This window comes from Mytilus galloprovincialis, chromosome 12 (genome assembly GCF_965363235.1).
Source record: "Mytilus galloprovincialis chromosome 12, xbMytGall1.hap1.1, whole genome shotgun sequence".
Lineage (NCBI taxonomy): Eukaryota > Metazoa > Mollusca > Bivalvia > Mytilida > Mytilidae > Mytilus > Mytilus galloprovincialis.
The window spans coordinates 61,902,739-61,924,757 of record NC_134849.1 but is presented as its reverse complement, the minus strand read 5'-3'; the positions used below and the strand labels follow the sequence as shown (position 1 = coordinate 61,924,757).

Genomic DNA, 22,019 nt, shown 5'->3' with positions numbered 1-22,019 from the left:
ATGGCTAAGTTATACTTTACCAAACGTATACATATACTTTCTTATGTGCTCTATTTTGCCTTAGGCTATATGCAGTGACCTTAATAATGACACACTGTAGATATACCTGACGCCTGACACGTCCGGACGCGTTCAAAATTTGTACACCGAATGTTCAATATTTTAACGTCATATGTTAATGCTTAGAGACGTATTCAAAGTTTTAACGGTGGTGTTAAAACTACTAACATGTGTGTTCAGACACAGTGAACACCAGTGTTCAAATTCTGATCTAAAAAAAGAAGACAGTCGTTTGTCCGATTTTCTATCCTTCTAACTGGCAAATTCAAAAAGAAATTTTTTAAAATATATGAATGTATACGCAGTATGATGATCTTATGAATTTTTTACTAATATTTTAGTAATTGGGAAATATTTAACTTCCAAGCTGGCATATACATGAGATATGTATAGTTTATGAACTTATTTTATTATTATTACTAGTTTTACTTATAAGTGACAAAATAATGCACATCAATGAGGCCTGTTATGATAATATCGTAATAAAAATATGTCGATGTTTATCTTATTTCATGATCCGTTCAGTTTATTAACATTACATGTTCAATCAGTGTTCAAATTGCTCGAAATTTTGAACACCTCGCGTTAAAAAAAATATACCAGGGTACCAAATACCGAAAACAGATATCGGCTGGAGATTTAGGCGGTTTAAAGAAGAATGGATAAACATAAGGAAGAGAACTGGAGAAGGGACTTCTATCCCACATGAACATGAAAGAAGTGAGTAACAAGTTAGGATGATCTCCGTAGGTAGTTCGATGGCTTCCTTGTTATTTTCTCATGTCAGATATACATTTGTCAAATATTCATAACTGTTATATCCAAATATTCAACAAAATAAAAGACGAATTAAAGAACAGGATTTAGATTAAACGTTCATAACAAATGAGTTCCTAAACTGATGAATAACCAGTCTGTGATCGTCTGTCTGTTATACAGAATGAATGATGATTGTTGCCAAGTTATCCACGTATATTAGCTGAAGATCGCTGAACACTAAGTGTTAAGAACTCTAACATCAAGTGTTCAAAAATGAAACACAAAGGCATTAAAAACTGAACACCACACATTCAATTGATGAGCACTAGTGTAAACATTTGGAACACCATTACACGTTCAAAAAGTGTTAAAAAAAAGCGTTCAAGCAGTGTTCTATTTATTAACACTTAGATTTACAGTGCACCTTTTGGCAGGCATTAGGTAATCGTACAACGCAAGTACAAAGGAAAATAGTAATGAAAAAACGGGTAAAAAACCCGTTGAAAGTGTCGGTTAGTATATGGAAAGGAATGTACTATGAAATTTAGAGCGCGGGCTTGCCCCGATCTCTTAATTTCATAGTATATACCTTTCCATACACTATCCAATTTAGCACTTATTTACAACTTGAGTAATCCTGTAAGTAGTTTATTCATATTTTTTGACTGACTAGGTGTGGCTCATTACGTAGTTTTGTAAATCTACTCACTAGTATTATTGTAAAATATGTGATTTTCAAAGGCCCTTGACGGAAGAATGAAAAGATGATAGCTGCTGGTATAAGTATGTTTATTGAAATAAAGCGGTGTTTTACTATACAATTACTTCTTTACATAGAAAGATGACAAAATAAATTGACCAAAAGCAGGCAATAATTAAATTGCAATGAATGCTTTTCATTTTTGATTGTTTTTTTTTATTTCACTTTAAAACTAAAACTATAATAAAATAAACACATATAAATAGTTTGCAGTGGTGGATTTAAAAAAGGGAGAGGGGGAGTTCAAGGGATGTGGAAAACGCCTTTTTCGTGGTGATCAATGCTTTTGAATGAGGACATACAGTTTGACCCCCCCTATCTTGGGTGGGAACCCCTTTTACAAATGACTGGATCTGCTCCTGGTATGTACCCATAGGTAGTCTGGTGGATAGTTTACATGCATGAAATATTTGTCACTGGACATTAAGCAACCAATAATCAATCAATACATGACGAAATAGATTTCCCTTCACAATGTTTCAATGTTCACTCTTATTTGTGTACAAAGTAATTGCAATGAAAAAAATGATTGCAATTTTTAGATGACGTTGTACTCTTATCAAGGTATAAAGACCCATATTTGTTACTCTTTATTTAAACGAAAGAAACTTGTAATCGTGAAAAACATTTTTAGATGCAAAGATTTATTAGTAGGATGTTAAAAAATCAATTTGAACTATTTAGTTTAATTTGGAACACAGCACTTATTTCAAAATAGCCAGTAGCAATTTTTGTTTTAATATCTTGATTACGATACAATAAAAATTTTCCCTTGTGGTCATTTATGCGTAGTTACTTAGTACACGGAAAAAGTCTTTAAGTATGTACTATGAAAACAAAAAGGCAAATTCAAGCAATTTGATTGGACGAGAAGTTGTCAGTATGTGCTAAGGAGATAGAATTAACCGAATAGGAGGTAATAATTTAAAATATACAAAATCATTTAAAACTGTTATAGCGAAAATTTGACAAATGGGAACGCATGAAAAATCATAAAACAATATATTGCGCTCTATTATTACATCATTTTCATGTGTTCCATGGCTCTGTAAATTGTTTTCCATAATTTAAGAGTCGGTAAACTTCGGAACCAAATTAGGAACGTTTATTTGTAATGAATGAAATATGTATTGTGGATTATAATATTTTGACTACCACCATTAATTGTCCTCCATTAGTCTTTGTTGAATTTGCACTTTTTAAAAACATTGTGCAGAATTTATCTTTGTTGCAAAGAAAGAAATACTGTTCCAGAATAAACTTTAATCATTTGCAGTATTACAGCCAAAATTTCACATAACATTTCATTGCATATAAGAAAACACCATGATGTTAACCAATCAAAGGAGTAGGTCCAGTAAGACCCCTTTTTGACCCCAAAATATAGCAGTTTTACCAAATTGTTAAAATGTAAACTTTAAGTTATTTATTGGAAAGTAGAAAGCTTCTGCTAAATAAATATGGACTGTTTACGACAATACAATGCACATATATCGGGTTCTAGCATCATTAAGTTATGCTTAATTACTGAAATCTTCACAATTTTGCATATTAGTTAAATTTTCAACGGTTTCCGTCTGAAATGAAAGTGGCCGCATTCGTGTTCATTCATAATATTGAAATGTAAGTTGTATTTGATGATAATACATAACATATATAAAGGTTGAGGATGAACACGGATGCGGCCACTTTCATTTTTGACAAAAACCATCTGAAAAGTGACATTTTTGGGGTATACTTGATAGATTTTTCATATTTGAGCTTGAGTCGGAGCATTTTTAATGACTAAATCAGTTAAAATCTTTCTCATTAAATAATTGAATCAAACGAAATAGACACTTAAGTGATAAAAAAGTGTTCAAAATCTTTCGTCAGATGAACCTTAAATTTGAGGCCAAAATCGGCCCTTACCGGACCTACTCCTTGCACCTTTTTCCAGTATTCAAGCTTTAGTAAACATGTAACATCAAGTTTCCAAAATATATTATAGAAATGCAAAATGAAAATATAATGGTGCTTTGAAACACCAAAGAAATCAGATAATGACATTTTTTACTGCAATGAAATGTAGGATTGATTTCCTCCAACTATCCAATTCAAGCTAACATTTTTTTCGATCTTTTTCGTATCCAACCGTATGTGACATACATGAGTTTGTGGTATTACAAATAAAACAGCTGCATTTACAAAACGCAACATATACTTACAATTATTCGAATAGTAAAATCTTGAAAAACGTTTTTTTCTCACAACAGTACTTATTTATCAAATCATAGCCTAATAAAAAATATCACTGTATCTACGAGTACTTTCTATTACAATACATTTACTACCCATCCTAACCCTTGTTAAGATTTTAAAGAATTAAAAAAATACTATGATGATTGTAAGCTTACCCTATTTGAATGTTGTCTTGCAAGAACCTATACCCAACTACTCTAATAACAAATTAAAAGCATTTAAGAATACTGTAAATTAAAAGTTTAATTATTAATCATTCCAATATTCAACAGTATCTAATCCTGTCTCTGTCTTCAGTACAGATCTTACTGTTTGCCCAACTAGCTATAAAAGTTCACAATTTATGCTTCAAATGATCAGTTTAGAAATATATTTAAGATAACTTGATGATAATGAACTGGCAATGTTTAAACAAAGCCTTATTATTTACAAAAGTTGTATGAAGTTATCAGTTTGTATAGAAAATCATTAAAAGTTTACTCAAATCTGTTTTGTGCAAAACTTCAAAGCAATGTTATTGTTTCTATACAAAAGACCTTATAATAATAAAATCAAAGTCTTCAGGGATTTTTATCTGTTTTTTATTTGCCCATGGAGCTTCAAATTTACTAAAATAATTTTGCTGTTTATGTGAATATTGATTATTTAGTATATCTTTAGGATAGAACACACTATCGTTAGTTTTATAGAGTTATGTTTGTACCTCTAGCTTGTATTTTGTAAAGCCGTGGTCACAAGAAATCCCAGTTAGGTGTTACGGCTTAATTATAGGTTTTCGACAGGACAAAAACAACAATGTTCATCAAGGATCTACGAGTTTTAATGAATGCGAAGAGTTTATATAAGCACTTCTTAACAATTTGAATAAGATATTTGCATATATCAATTTAGAGTCAAAACTTAGTCGATATTACGTTTCAAAATTTAATGATTTGAACTGAAAAAAAAAAGAAAATATTATCTTCTTTATTGAAAAATAACTTGATTTACATCATTACCCAAAATTAGAAAACTTATAAGATTTCTGCAAAAAATAATTGTATAGAGGATCAACAATAAATTTCCCGACAGCGTTACATAAATTATCTTCACAGAGACAGTATAAAAATTAATATCTCGCCCCACATGTATCTCTTTTTTTTGCAGGAAGTATGAGAACAGAGTCAAAATTAATAAATCATCAAATACCAAATAAACAGGTCAACAAAAGTAACCGCAAAACAAATGAATATTTTGTTTGAAAAACTAGGCGCAAGCTCTAACTACACTGTTTCATGTTCTATTATGCAGCAGATTCAAACCTACAATTTATAAGGCATAACAGTGAAAAAGACTTATTTGTTCTATATTGTAAACAAAGCTGCATTGCTGTTGTTATATATTGCCTTGAACGTCAATAATTCAAACTCATTGAATCCTCATCTATGTGACATTTTATTTAACCTTTGTTGGAGATAGGTTACGCTGTGATGTGAAAAGAACGATTCTAGGGAAGGACGCAACAGTTTACAAAAAGTAGATGATGAAACCAGGAAATACGCCCATCTACAAGATGGCAAAGGTTCAAATATCAATGAAGTCGGTAAAAAAATGTAGGTTAATTTACCATCAAGTATATACATTACAACAAACTATGTGACTTCCATTCTAACAGTAATGATTCAATTGGTGAAAAATTAAGTTGTTGATAATGACCATACGAAGTACAAAGGGCTGAAATGAGTGTTGTTACGGATTTTACATACGGGTATGATTATACTATTTGGACTTTGTCTTCATCGTCAGACTAATTGTATCACCCTAGTAAGATATATACATTTTATTATCATATATTAAACGTGATGTCGCATGAGCTCCTCACAATCTATTGATGTTTCTCCACATGGATCATTTAATATCTTTATTGAAAAGTCGAAATATCTAAATCATAACAGGAGATAACATTTTTACACATTTTATCGCATTTTAACATGAACCAACAAAAAAAAAGCCCAATTAAAAATAAATAGATTTTAAAATATAAAATGCATTTAGATCTCTTTATCGAACAGCTAGCATGCCTTAATACTTCTAACATGCTCAGGTATGTTTGCATTGAACATACTGAATAGAGGTGTTGTACGTAGTCACTCTGTTTTGTTTTAAATATATGCCTGTATACAGTAACAAACCTTATAACTGGATAGTACTACGTCAGCTACAATATGATATGTGTTCTATATTACAAACAATCAAAGGGGCATTGGCTATAATTACGACAAAAATAAAAATCTAATTTATTTCTCTTTCAATTATTCATAAAAACGAATATTGAAATAATTTTCGACATTACAAGACAGATATCAACTTGATACTTGACGTTCAAATAAGTCGGCTTTGTTGTTTCACTCATAAGAAGCTGAAAAAACCCCATCAGTGATGTTATTTTGCCTTGCAAGTCCTCTTGCATTCAACATTAAATTATGTTACCTATGTTAAAGATAGTTTGCGCTGTCAGCTGTAAAGAACGAAACTAGGGGAGGCAGCAGCACTATACTAACATAGATGATGCCACCAGGAAATACGCCCATCGAGTAAATGGCCAAAGTTCACGTATCAATGTAGATTATTTGAACGTCAAGTATCATGTTTATTACATCAAACAAATTGACTTACCTTCTAATAGTTATAAGTCTATTGATGAAACATTCATTTTTTAATGATCATACGATGTATAGAGTGCTAAAGTGGATGTTGCTACCTGATTTCACATACGGGTATGATTATATTATTTGAACTTTGTCTACTTCGCCAGTCTGATTAAGTCACCCCAGTAAGATATAGACTGTTTATTGTCATCGTTGTTATAACGTGATGTCTAAAGATATCCTCACAATCTGTTTATTTTATTTTCAGATAGAAGCATTACGTATCATACGGAAAACCTTTTAAATATTCATATTTTGTTTACCTTAGTCCTGTTTCTTATTTTAGATATTCTACGTAAAATGTAAAGCAGTAAACTGAATTACATACAACGAGATCACGTATATCAGATTGAATGAATTGATAACATAACATCATCATCGGAATCATGAGAATCATCAAAATCAAAGAAATGAGAATCATCAAACTCATTAAAATCAAAAACATGAGAATCATCAAACTCGTTAAAATCAAAAACATGAGAATCATCAAACTCATTAAAATCAAAAACATGAGAATCATTAAAATCAAAAGCATGAGAATCATCAAAATTAGAATGAACAGAATCAGAATAATCGTCTTCCTTTTTGTCTTTAGATTAATTAAATTTAAATAAATGTTCATGTACTCATATTTAAATTATATGCATTTAAACTTCTCTTGTTTTAACTGGATGACGTTATTACGAGTTTGTTAAACGTTATGGTATATCTGTTGACGAAGGATGTTCCAATTGTACAATTCTGTCCTCATGTCCCCAAATCTGATCTAACAATTTTAAACTAGACTTATCACTACTTTTTTACTTACATGCACAACATGACGGGTGCCACATGTGGAGGAGCATTTACGTACCCTTTCAGAGCACCTGCGATTACCGCCGGTTTTTCGTTGGGTTTGTGCTGCTCAGTCTCTAGTTTTCAATGTTCTGTTTTGTATACTGTTGTTTGTCTTTTTGTCTTTTTCTCCTTTTTTTCTCCTTTTTTTTTGTTTCTGTCGTCTTTCTATTATAGTACAAATAGAACACAACTAACACTTATAGCTGCAATATCATACTTCTTTACTATCGGATGATATACAAATTTGGGACTCTTATGACACAATTTAACTTGTTAAATTTAGAAAGATGGGTCAAGTGCGCTTTTCTCATCACTTGGCGACCGTCGTTCGTCGTCGTTAATCGTCGTCCGTTAACTTTTACAAAAATCTTCTCCTCTGAAACTACTCTGCCAAATTATAGAACAATTGGCCTAAGTCATCCTTTGAGTATCTTATTGAAAAACATGTACCCATAGTCACAGCTCACGAACCAAGATGGCCGTCATTGCGAAAAATAGAACATAGGGGTAAAATGTAGATTTTGGCTTATATCTCTGAAACCAAAGCATTTAGAGCAAATCTGATATGATGTAAAATTGTTTACAAGTTCAAGATCTATTTGCCCTGAAATTTTTAGAAAAATCAAACAACATGTTGATGGGTTGTGGTCCCTGAATTATTAGTTTTAAGAACATCTTGCAGTTTTTGGTTATTTTCTTCAATATTAGTGTAGATAGAGATAATCTGTAAACAGCAAGAATGTTCAGTAAAATAAGATCTACAAATTAATCAAAATGATAAAAATTGTTAATTGATCCTTTTTTTTTTAAATTGGCCAAATAAAATTAATCTTAGCCAATTTCTTATTTGAGTATCTTGATTGAAAAAAATTATCTAATGACGCTACCCTACAACCAACATCTACAAATTAATCGAAATGATAAAAATTGTTAATTAATTCGTTTTTTTAAATTGGCCAAGTAAAATTAAACTTAGCCAAATTCTTATTTGGGTATCTTGACTGAAAAAAATTATCTGATGACGCTGCCCTACAACCAACATGGTCACCATGGGTAAAAGTAGAAATATAGGTGTTTACTATAGAAGTTAAGAGGGAAATGTAAAAAAACAATTTCAAAACTTGAAAACTAATTTAAATAATGATGAGGGGTCTTCGGTAACTATTGTAAGACAGCAATGGAATGACTTGTATTTTTGTCTTTGAGGGGATGCAAGTTGTTCACGGGTTGGGGGAGGGGGTGCTAATAACTCCTCCTTGATATGTTCCATTTTCAGAATTATTCAGTGTTTTTCTGAAAACCATTGTTATATCTTTTTTTAAGCATAGTTTCATCGGGTGAATGCCCCCATGACCAGACAGGTTAGTCGGGGTTAAGACTCTTGTCCAATTTATCTTATTCTAAAAAATTTCATATAAAAAAAACCAGAACAACATTACAATTGCAAGCACATACTTTGATTGAAACAGAATAAAAGAAAAATGCTTCAATCCAGAAACATGCCAATAATTATTATAAATCTATTTCAATTGATATTTACTTTAGATAGACAAGTTAAAGTGTGTTCTGGGGTCAAACATGCTACTACAAAGCATAACATTAACATATATGTTTATTATAATAATTGATAGAGTTATTCCACACAATACACGTTGTTTTCTTTTTTTGGAAGCTGCATTCACCATGGTTTATTTTGGATTCTTTCGTTGTTGTGAATTTACATTCTATATCCTTTCGATACAGATTTTTTATTCATCTGGATTAAGTGCCGATACATTAGAAGGCATCTTTAACAGACCGCTTCCGCGAAGGTATTTAAATTATTGTTTATGCGTCGGGAAACCATACATCGAGACTTATCTGCAGAATGTTACGTTGGATTTTGCAATAAGGAGTTGAAGATGAGTGGTGAAAAACGAACTTTTTTTGTCATGGAAATTGGGAAGGAATAATAAAGAAACTACATTGTACTAAATTTTTTCTTTTAAAATGATTATTTTAGGACCCGAACACAATAATGTATAACGGCTACAACATGCACATAGGAGCTGCTACCATGGAAGGATACAAAGAATGAATATTATCTTATTTAGAAATTTAAACGACGGATTTCAAAGTATTACATCAGCGTATCTTTAACAACCAATTATAAAGCAGAACACGCAATAGTTCAGTGACTGTTCAGTGCTGACATATTGTATAAGGTCATAATAATTCTCACATGCTTTTCACTTTATAACTTGTTATTCGTACGGTGTAGTGTTTGAGCATTATAATCCCCGATAATTACATTTGGATAATTATCATTTTTTTCTTTGTCAACGACAAAATTCTCACCTGCATTCTAATCAGGTTCAGGTCCTATTCAATGTTACAGGGGTATAAGTATCCCTTATATACCTACATAAGAACTATTTTTTTCAGATTGTTAGGTCATTCCTTTGAAGAATTCACCCAGACGATACCAAGTTTCAATAAAATTTGCTTCAAGGTATAAAACTATGACCTGAGTAAGGTAATTAATATCCCGATTGAAATGCAAACTTTAATTTACTGTAACATTTAATTCGGTCGATAGTTATCGTGTGTTGTTGCCAACTGATGGTTCACTTTTAAATTTTTCATATTTGTTGTTTTAAGGCAGTAACAATACTTCCTTTCCTTCGTCTGTAGCATTTTGAAAATCCTATTGATTCACATTGTTTTGGAAATAATACTTTGACTTATACATGGAAGCTTGTTTTTCGTGTAACATATACATGATATATGTGCTTCACAATATCGTTTTCCTGTGATCCCAGTTCTATTTTGTATATGTCTTTTACTCTATCTAATGATGAATTGACGCAATATCTTTTTTCTATAGAAAAAATGCGTACTTTTTAAATGGGGAGTGAAAAGTTGCATCGACAGACAAAAGAGAAAAAACAACATATCTGGGTTTTTTTCAGAGATACAAATGCCTTGAAAAAACAATAAAAACAAAGCATTCCCCTTTCATAAACAAAGTTGAAAAAAGTACAATAACTAACTTATAAAATGAAGTTTGTTCATACACCGAAACAATTCGTGTCTTTCGTTTTGCAGTTACAGAAATATTTCTATTGTAACTGGACAATGATTCCTTAAGTTTATATCTAGAATAATTAGTATAGAGTTGTATTACACATAACGAAATGAGCCGTAGGGTGTATTAAAACCTGATTGTAATCTGAAAAGAATATTCCACCTTTTTTTCTCGGTATCATAGAATGGAAATACTACAAATCTTTTCAGAAAATAATATTTGTTGACGTAATATAAGTCAGATTATGCATTTTTAAGGGTTTTTCTTGTCGTGTCACCCGCCTATTGGCGTCAGGATTGTTCATTTGAACAATACTGACATCCTTCTGTATGTTATACTTCAAGAAAAACTTTAAAATATGCATTTTCTATAACAACTAGTAGTATGGCTTCATAGTGTACCTAATTGGTGTTGGGCCAGACTAATCCCCATTTTATGTGAAAAATAACTTAAACATCGAGATATGAGTGTCGTCATTGTGTCTATCTTAGTTATAATGTATAGAAGAATTTTTTGGCATGCAAATTTACAATCGCGTCAATCGGACATAATACAATCCAATAGATATTTGATCAATGTAGAATTCGTAACACGTTATAGTACAATCCGTTAGATACTTGATTAACCTAGCACTATGCAATAAGAATTCGTAACAAGACATTATACAATCTGATAGATTTCTAATTAATATAAAACTATGCATTCAGAATTCGTAACAAAACATAATACAATCCGATAGGTATTTGATTAACTTAGCACTATGCAATTAGAATTCGTAACAAGACATACATGTAATATGATCCGATAGATATTTGATTAACCTAGCACTATGCAATCAGAATTCGTAATTAGACATAATACAATCCGATAGATATTTGATTAACCTAGCACTATGCAATCAGAATTCGTAACAAGACATAATACAATCCGATAGATGTTTGATTAACATAGCACTATGCAATTAGAATTCGTCACAAGATAAAATGCGATCCGACATAATTTTGATTAACCTAGCACTATGCAATCAGATTTCGAAACAAGACTTAATACAATCCGATAGATGTTTGATTAACATAGCACTATGCAATTAGAATTCGTCACAAGATATAATACGATCCGACATAATTGTGATTAACCTAGCACTATGCAATCAGAATTCGTAACAAGACATAATACAAACCAATAGATATTTGATTAACATAGCACTATGCAATCAGAATTTGCAACAAGACATTATACAATCCGATAGATATTTGATTAACCTAGCACTATGCAATTAGAATTCGTAACAAGACTTAATACAATCCGATAGATATTTGATTAACCGTACACTATGCAATTAGAATTCGTAACAAGACTTAATACAATCCGATAGATATTTGATTAACTTAGCACTATGCAATTAGAATTCGTAACAAGACTTAATACAATCCGATAGATATTTGATTAACATAGCACTATGCAATCAGAATTTGCAACAAGACATTATACAATCCGATAGATATTTGATTAACCTAGCACTATGCAATTAGAATTCGTAACAAGACTTAATACAATCCGATAGATATTTGATTAACCGTACACTATGCAATTAGAATTCGTAACAAGACTTAATACAATCCGATAGATATTTGATTAACTTAGCACTATGCAATTAGAATTCGTAACAAGACTTAATACAATCCGATAGATATTTGATTAACCGTACACTATGCAATTAGAATTCGTAACAAGACTTAATACAATCCGATAGATATTTGATTAACCGTACACTATGCAATTAGAATTCGTCACAAGATATAATACGATCCGACATAATTTTGATTAACCTAGCACTATGCAATCAGAATTCGAAACAAGACTTAATACAATCCGATAAGTAATATTATGGAATAACCGTTTCACAAATGATATCGGATATGTTCCTTACGTCGTAACTACAATCCCCTTCCCTTTCATGAATGTGACCTACCGAATTAGACTATTTACCGGATTTGTAATCACATAAGCAACACGACGGGTGCCACATGTGAAGCAGGATCTGCTTACCCTTCCGGAGCACCTGAGATCACCCCTAGTTTTTGGTGGGGTTCGTGTTGTTTATTCTTTAGTTTTCTATGTTGTGTCATGTGTACTATTGTTTTTCTGTTTGTCTTTTTCATTTTTAGCCATGGCGTTGTCAGTTTATTTTAGATTTATGAGTTTGACTGTCCCTTTGGTATCTTTTGTCCCTCTTTTAATACAATCCGATAGATATTTGATTAACATAGCACTATGCAATCAGAATTTGCAACAAGACATTATACAATCCGATAGATATTTGATTAACTTAGCACTATGGAATCAGAATTCGTAACAAGACAAAATACAATCCGAAAGATATTTGATTAACCGTACACTATATGCAATCAGAATTTGTAACAAGACTTAATACAATCCGATACATATTTGATTAACTTAGTACTATGCAATCAGAGTTCGTAACAAGACTTAATACAATCCGATAGATATTTCAGTGAATGTGATGACCATTAGATATTATATATCAAGAAATTCAATATTATAGGTACAATTTTGTTAAATATTTGTGTATTATCGAACGAGTATGGCAGTTTCATGGCTACATAATGTCAAATATATTATACTTCAAATTTGTTTACTTATCTCCTAGCCCACTGAGATAAACGATAGTTTAACACAACACTTGCATGTTTTTATCAGTTGTTATATTTACAATGTTTTAATCCTCGTGCGAAATTACTGACTGCTAGACAATTTACAATTTAATGCTTCATATCTCAATTAAGATACGCATTGCAATTATGGAATCTACAATTGTTAATTGACGCTAACCAAGTTGATTAATGTACTAGGGTGTTAATGTGTTTCCCTTTTGGTTGTGTTTTGTTCATTTTATTAATCATTTTGTTCATTTTCACAAAAAAAAGACATTCTTCTCCTCGTCCAATTTTTTCATCACCTTTTATCAAATGTGGTCGACAATGCGATTGGATATCCCGAAACTAAGTATGGATACAGCTTATGTAGCAAGTTCATTTCATCGGCGATTACACGGAAAGTATTGCAGAAAAAATGGACACAGTTCCTCGCCTTAAGAAAAATATATCACATATTTTGTTCATCTTAGCAGTCAAGAAATAGTAAAACATAATAACGAAGATTACTACTAGTAGAATCAAATATATTACAAAGTTTCATTCATGTATAAAAAGTTAAATCACAAAAATACCAAACTCTGCGGAAAATTAAAAACGGAATGTCCATTACTAACTGGCAAAATCAAAAGCTCTAATCTAGCAAACGTATTTATAACAACTATCATATTCCTTACTTGGTACAGGAATTTTCTTATGTAGAAAATGGTGGATTAAAACCTGGTTTTATAGCTAGCTAAACCACCCACTTTTGTGACAGTCGCATAACATTTCACTATATTGACAACAATGTGTGAACAAAACAAACAGACATAAAACATTTTGTAGGTAAAAATGTGAAAATAGGGGTACACTAGTCAACAAGATTTTAAAATGTTAATCACTAAAATAAAAACAAACAAACATGCAATGATTGTCCCGGCAACATAAAGTTGTCATAGAATGTGTGACAGTTCTCGTTTTTTTAATTTATTGACTATGTAACAATTGCAATGGGTGTCGACCGTGAGGAAAACCAACAACGCATAAAACAGTAATATAGATTTCTAAAGTTTTATGTATCATAACTAATGATGATCATTGTTGTCACTGATTGTTTGAATTCATCGAAAATGACCGCCTTATTTAACATTGAATAAGTTTAAAGTATGATAGCGAATACTGTTCTTTATCACTTGAATCATAAAAATACTCGAATAATCTAGATTTTCATGTGGAGATGATATGTCAACTGTTAACATTGATTCTCAACTTTACATATTTGGCTCATACGATATCAAAAATTGACTTTTCAAATGGTCGTTTAAGATAAACTTTATCATTCTATAGTTCAATTATGCTGACAGCAATGTTTGCACACCCAATAGCTGATTGTAGATAATTACATTCAACTATTAAACAATCTGTGTGAAACACCATGATATCAGTACTGTTTTGACTTCCGTCTTGTAAATATACTTTGGATGTTTTGATTGTATATAATTACATTCAACTATTAAACAATCTATGTGAAACACCATGATATCAGTACTGTTTTGACTTCCGTCTTGTAAATATACTTTGGATGTTTTGATTGTAGATAATTACATTCAACTATTAAACAATCTGTGTGAAACACCATGATATCAGTACTGTTTTGACTTCCGTCTTGTAAATATACTTTGGATGTTTTGATTGTAGATAATTACATTCAACTATTAAACAATCTCTGTGAAACACCATGATATCAGTACTGTTTTGACTTCCGTCTTCTAAATATACTTTGGATGTTTTGATATTTTTTTGGCAAGATTAATTACATTGATTTCAGTTCATGGTAAATTGACATGGACAAAGAGTCTCCTCGCTGTATTGACTTTCGATTTATCGGCAGCTTTGGTCTGTTTAGTTTTAACACATCTTTTTAGGCCAGACTCGTATTTTGCTTTTTAAACATGCTGACATGGTACTATTGGCTTTGCGTTTGCATAAACAGTAAAAAGTTTCCAGCAGTAGAAACTTTCTATAAACTTATAATAAGTTTAATTCACCAGTAGATGTGAAATTTAATAGCTTTGTCTGTGTGCAGGGTTTTCAACTCTAAAAAAATAGGTTTATACAATCCAAATAATTCCCTAATTTCCCAAGATCCTTTCATTATGTTCACTTCGTAAATTTTGGCAGACCGCATAAAAAAATGAACGTTCTGGAAATTCTGGTCCATCAAATCTTATGGAGTTTGAACATATACATCTTTCATAAGATAAAAATGCCATCCATATAAATCTTCAAAACATAAATAAAAGTATAAACAATGTACAATAATAAACATCAATCATTGACTGCATTTTATGTTACCGTTAGATTTATTTGAGTTTTGTTTAGATTGAAGAATTTTACCACGGATGGAGACGATTCAAACACATCTACTTATGATATGACATTAAAGGTATTAGTTTTTAGCAATTCTCTGTAACCACAAACCAAGTTGCGGCACGCATAGTCTCAGATTTTCTTGAAATTTGTTTTTTATCGGTAGCTATCGATAAACAAACAAGAAATATGTTGACAAAAAACTTGTTTATGCCCCCGTTGCCATAGCAACGGGTCCCCTTGGATTTTGCCTCAAAAATTCATATTTCGACGAAAAAAAAATACCCATTTTAAGCAGTCATCGTGCACACATTTCAATTTTGATGAATATTTTGACTTTTGTTCATTCAAATTTAACACTTAATGAGTAAGATGAAATATAAAAATTAATTCTTACAAAAAGGGGAGAAGGAGGCAGCACTGGTTTAAATAGTGGAGTTTTCAATGTATTCAAGCAGGCTAATTTTAGTCATTTTGCATGACATAATTTTACAATTTTGCATCCACAACCAATTATACTAAGGTACTGAATGTAAACTATCACTGTTGCCTAGAAATAATTTATCACTCAAGGTTTGAGAAATAGGTTGCTAGGGTGGTAGCTATTGGAACGAAAAAGTGTCATTTTTGGTATTTTGTGAAAGAATTTTGATAATGTTATTAAAATAGCTTTTAACAGTGACAGATACAAAATAAAAATCACCTGGGACATGTTGTGTAATGTAAAGGATAATTTTGCCAAAAATATTACATTTTTAGAAAAACACTTCAGAGTGTACTTCACTCGATTCAATCAGTTTGTGTTACAGACTTGAACTGATTTGGTCATTACAAACGCTAAAATTCAAGTTCAAATATGAAAATCTATCAAATGTGCTATTAAACTTCATTTTTATAGATGGTTTTTGTCTAAAATGGAAGAATGGCATAATGTTTCAAGTACCTGACGCGTGTGAATTGTATTGTTAAAAACTACTCATATTTATCTAACAAACGCATTCTACTTTCTTATAAATAGCTTTAGGGTTTACATTTTTAGCAACTTTGTAAAATGCTATATTTTGTAGCCAAAAAGGGGTCTTGATTTTCCTAGTCCGTTCGATTATTAGTTTCAGAGGAGAATATTTTTTAACAAGTTAACGACGAATAGCCCAATGTTATGAGAAAATCTCACTTGGCCCTTAGGCTATATTAAAAAAAATATTTTTTGCTAAACACACAACATATTTTTTTTTCTAACAAAGTTTTTTTTTTAATCTTCCGCTGTTGAAATAAATCATTACTGTTGAAATACAAACATAGCAATGAGTGGATGCAGGGTAGTTCTATAAGTTAGGGAGTACCATTTTATATTTTGTGATGGGGATAATGGATGCTTAATGAAATGAATGTGATAGTGTCTTGAACTGAAGTTCAATAATATTGCACAAAACATGATGAAAAGGAATTTTCGGTACATTCAGATGCACATCAGCCACAATCGATTTGAAACACGAAAAAGGTGTGTACATAATGAAAATATGAAATAAGTAATCAAGCCTTATAACGAGTGAAAATGATTATTCTGTCTATGCATAAACTCTTGCCCGAAAGGCCAATCCCAACCAAAGATATAAACTGGTCGTTCTCTTAGCAGTTATTCCCGTATTCCTTTTTACTTCTTCTTGTAAATTCAAAGGACCTGTCTTAAAAATATTATTTAGTGTCTTGAGGAGAGTTGTCTCCTCGGACGACATCTTTCAATTATTGCATTTGAATGTGTAATCAGTCTCATGAAATTGAATTTGCCATATAATTTACTATTCTGGATTATACATGTGTTATTTTAAAAAAGAAAACTGCATATTTTATATTTTTTTATTTTTTTCTGATTTTTGTCCCAATGAAACTTAAAATATATTGTTACTGCGCAGTTTTTCTATATAAATAAATGGTTGCTAGGCACTTTTTCAATATAAATAGATGGTTGCTAGGCACTTTTCTAATATAAATAAATGGTTGCTAGACATTTTTCCACTTTAAATGATTGATTGTTTAAAACTTATGTGATGACAACCCCCCAAAACCTTTTAAGTTAGGTCTATGTAATTGTTTATATAGTCCTAAATCTAATCATGTATGGTTGCTAGGTACTTTTTTTTTAAATAAGGATGGTTGCTAAGCACTTTTGACATGATCTTGGCTCTTTGATGTTCTTATGTTAATAAAAAAAAATAAGTGGATTTAAACGTCCTGAACATTTTCTCCATGTATAGTATGCCTCTTTCGTTCTATTACATTTCCTTTCAAAATTCAAATACATATACACAAGTTCAAAGGTCAAGGTCATCAATGACCTTTGACCTCGGGTCAAATTTATGGTAATTTAATAACCAATAGTTTGCACATCATAATCATTTAATAATTATTACTTTTTCATGGATTATCTTGATAACATGGTCACTTTTCAGAGTTAAAAAGGCAAAACTTACACATTTTTGTTTCCATAGCAACTATCCTAGAACCCAATATCCCAAACATTTTGTTATAATTTATTGACTAGAAACTTTGATACTTTTCATTTAAAACAACAGCTTAAATGGAGGTGGATGCAAAAATGTCCAATTTGTTCTACAAAATGTGTAAAATTTGTTTACTCAACTACAATGAAAAATGACCTCTGCTCTTGCGGTTGTGACAATATTCAACAAAAATATCGATCCAATAAATAGACCTCTTCATAAAGGATATATATTTAACACTGTAAAGATACGAGTCATGTAAGCTTATCGATCCAATAGACTTCTTCTAAAAGGATATATATTTAACACTGTAAAGATACGAGTCATGTAAGCTTGTAGATCCTTTAAATAAACTTATTCTAAAAGGATATATATTTAACACTGTAAAGGTACGAGCCATGTAAGCTTATCAATCCTATAAATAAACTTCTTCTTAAAGGATATATATTTAACACTGTAAAGATGCGAGCCATGTAAGCTTATTTATCCTTTAAATAAACTTCTTCTAAAAGGACATATATTTAACACTGTAAAGATACGAGTCATGTAAGCTGATCGATCCTATAAATAAACTTCTTCTAAAAGGATAATTATATATTTAACACTGTAAAGATACGAGCCATGAAAGCTTATCGATCCTATAAATAAACTTCTTCTTAAAGGACATATATTTAACACTGTAAATATACGAGTCATGTAAGCTTATCGATCCTATAAATAAACTTCTTCTTAAAGGATATATATTTAACAGTGTAAAGATACGAGCCATGTAAGCTTATTAATCCTTTAAATAAACTTCTTCTAAAAGGACATATATTTAACACTGTTAATATACGAGTTATGTAAGCTGATCGATCCTATAAATAAACTTCTTCTAAAAGGATATATATTTAACACTGTAAAGATACGAGTCATGTAAGCTAATCGATCCTATAAATAAACTTCTTCTTAAAGGACATATATTTAACACTGTAAAGATACGAGTCATGTTAGCTTATCGATCCTATAAAAAACTTATTCTAACAAGATATATTTTTAACATTGGAAAGATACGAGTCATGTAAGCTTATCGATCCTATAAATAAACTTCTTCTAAAAGGATATATATTTAACACTGTAAAGATGCGAGTCATGTAAGCTTATCGATCCTATAAATAAACTTATTCTAAAAGGATATATATTTAACACTGGAAAGATACGAGTCATGTAAGCTTATCGATCCTATAAAAAAACTTATTCTAAAAGGATATATTTTTAACACTGGAAAGATACGAGTCATGTAAGCTTATCGATCCTATAAATAAACACTTATGTGTGATTGAGTTCTTCACTCAGGTGTGATTGAGTTCTTCACTCAGGTGTGAATGAGTTCTTTACTCGGGTGTGATCGAGTTCTTCACTCATGTGTGATTGAGTTATTCACTCAGGTGTGATCGAGTTCTTCTCTCACAAAACGAAAACCCATTTCTATATTAAATGTAAATGAACACGAAAAGCAAAAAAAGGCCACATAATTTTAAGATAGAAAAAAATGAAAACGACATGTTATTAATTTCATGCGTCCGCATCGCGTTTCTAGATTTACCTTCATAAGGAACGCTCACAGCCGAATATTTGAAAGCCAGAGATGTATAAGAACCGTCACAGTTGAAAAGCTATATAACAAAGAATGACTTAAAAAATAGCCAAATCCATCTTAGGTCTAATTTGCCTGAGGGATTTGACACCTTAGTTTCTTTATAATTTCAAAATTTATCAGCGGACAATTTTAAAAATGTTTGTTACAAATCATGTCAGTACCGAAGTACTGACTACTACTGATCTGATGGTACTTTCAGGGACTGATAGTCTACCAGCAGCGGTATCGACCCAGTATTGTAAAAATTGAAAGAACAAAATAATATTTCAATGCGTCCGAAGCGTTTTTTCTGTATTCACCTTGATTGAAAACGCCTTGGATGCATGAGAACCGAAACAGTTGAAGATCTATGTAACAAAAAGGACGTTAAAAATGGCCAAAATCTATCCAAAGAGATAACAGAGCAGATTATAGCGTTTGGTTCTATTTCATCTAATTACTTGTCTTATCGGCAATACAACCTCATCTAATTATCTTTATATTCCTCACGTGTACCGAAATACCTTGTACAATCAATCATAATAGACTTTCTGAAAAATTATCATGATTAAAAAGATCATTTTATTTAAACAAGTTTTATATTTGAAAAAAAATCCTATCATTTCGCTTTACTCAGACCTTAGGAGTCTAGGTAGAAAACAATCTACAAGAAAGAATAAAAATTACATAGGAACAAGAATGTGTCCCAAGTACACGGATTCCAATTCCGCACTATCATTTTCTATGTTCAGTGGACCGTGAAAATGGGATAAAATTTCTAATTTGGCATTAAAATTAGAAAGATCCTATCATAGGGAACATGTATGCCAAGTTTCAAGTTGATCGGACTTCAACTTCATCAAAAACTACCTCGACCAAAAACTTTAACCAAAACTTTAACCTGAAACGGGACAGACGGACGGACGAACGAACAGACGAATAGACGAACGAACAGACGGACACACAGACCAGAAAACATAATGTCCATAAATGGGGCATGATAATATCCTTTATGTACTATTAGCTCACCTAGAACAACGCGTGAGGTATTGTCTAAAGTTTTCACATTCTAACCATGTGCAAAATCGTTCTTGTGAACTGACACCAAACTTAACATTAATGTTTATATCTGAAGGTGCATGTTCTCTCCATTACAAACATGAAAACAAGTAGATGTGGTTTGATTGCCAATGAGACAACTCTCAACCAGATACCATATGAAGTAGACGTACGATTTGTGAATCTGAATTTAAAATTGATTCGAAGGGGGCAATAATGTTGATCGCCTGAAATTGCAAAAATCTTCTGGTAGGTAATTTGATTCTATTGTAGAAATGATCCAATGATACTTTATACCAATTTTGAGTTTTTGTTGCTAATAGCCAAATTCAAGATGACCACCACCACTTGCAAAAAAATTGTATAGAACTACGAATAATGCGTATACATACACCTAGATTATTCTTAGAAAATCTCTTACACTTTCAAATGAAACCAGCATGCATAAATTACTGAAGAACAATTTGTCAAACATTGGAAGTATTATTATATAATACTGCTAAGGTCAAACACACCAATACGTTTCAAACAAGTACTATCCACACTGATATGTGTCCACTCTTGTAGTGATAATAAAATCTGTCAACTTCATATTCTGTTATTGTATCTTAGTTACTGAGTTAAATATGTTTATGATACTTCTAATTGAAACTGGACGTATCTTGTCGCCTCGACCACGAACAAAAACAATTAAATGTCCATTGATCGTCAGCAAAAATTTTAACAAAAAAAGGTAGTAAAATAATCGACAAATACAAGACTTGGTACCGCCTCGTACGTGAACGACCATTTAACCTTAAGGAAGGTTTATATTATTTTTCATTTTATATCTGTTATTTGTAAAACGCAAGAGCATAACATTTTTATTTGTTTAACTTAACAACAACACTAATAGTAAATACTCTCTATAAGATTATTTTTCTTTTTCACTTTTTTGAAAATAACGATACCCTCTGACTGTGAAGGATGTATAAATACGCAGCCACGTCTGTCTTCCGACTGAATACCCCATTCTAATGAAATGCATCACTTTACTGTTTGTGATGTATAAATGCGCATCTTACGTTTGCTTTCCGACTGAAATCCCCATTCTAAAGAAACGCATCATTTTTACTTTGGGGGATGTATAAAAACACAGCCACGTCTACCTCCCAACAGAAAACCCCATACTAAACAAATGCATCTTTTTACTGTTTGTGATGTATAAAGACGCAGCCACGTCTGCTTTCCGACAGAAAACACCATTCTAAAGAAACGCATCATTTTTTACTTTGGGGGATGTATAAAAACGCAGCTACGTCCACCTTCCTTCAGAAAACCCTATTCTAAAGAAATGCACCCTTTTACTGTTTGTGATGTATAAATATGCCGACACGCCTGCTTTCTCTGACAGAAAACCCAAT

At 31.4% G+C, this 22,019-nt stretch overlaps 1 protein-coding gene across 1 annotated transcript in view; it reads right to left on the bottom strand.

Annotated features, from left to right (window-relative positions):
- Nucleotides 1-22,019, bottom strand: part of LOC143054482 (uncharacterized) — a 225,374-nt gene that overhangs the window by 106,295 nt on the left and 97,060 nt on the right. The gene's annotated exons all lie outside the window — the stretch shown is intronic.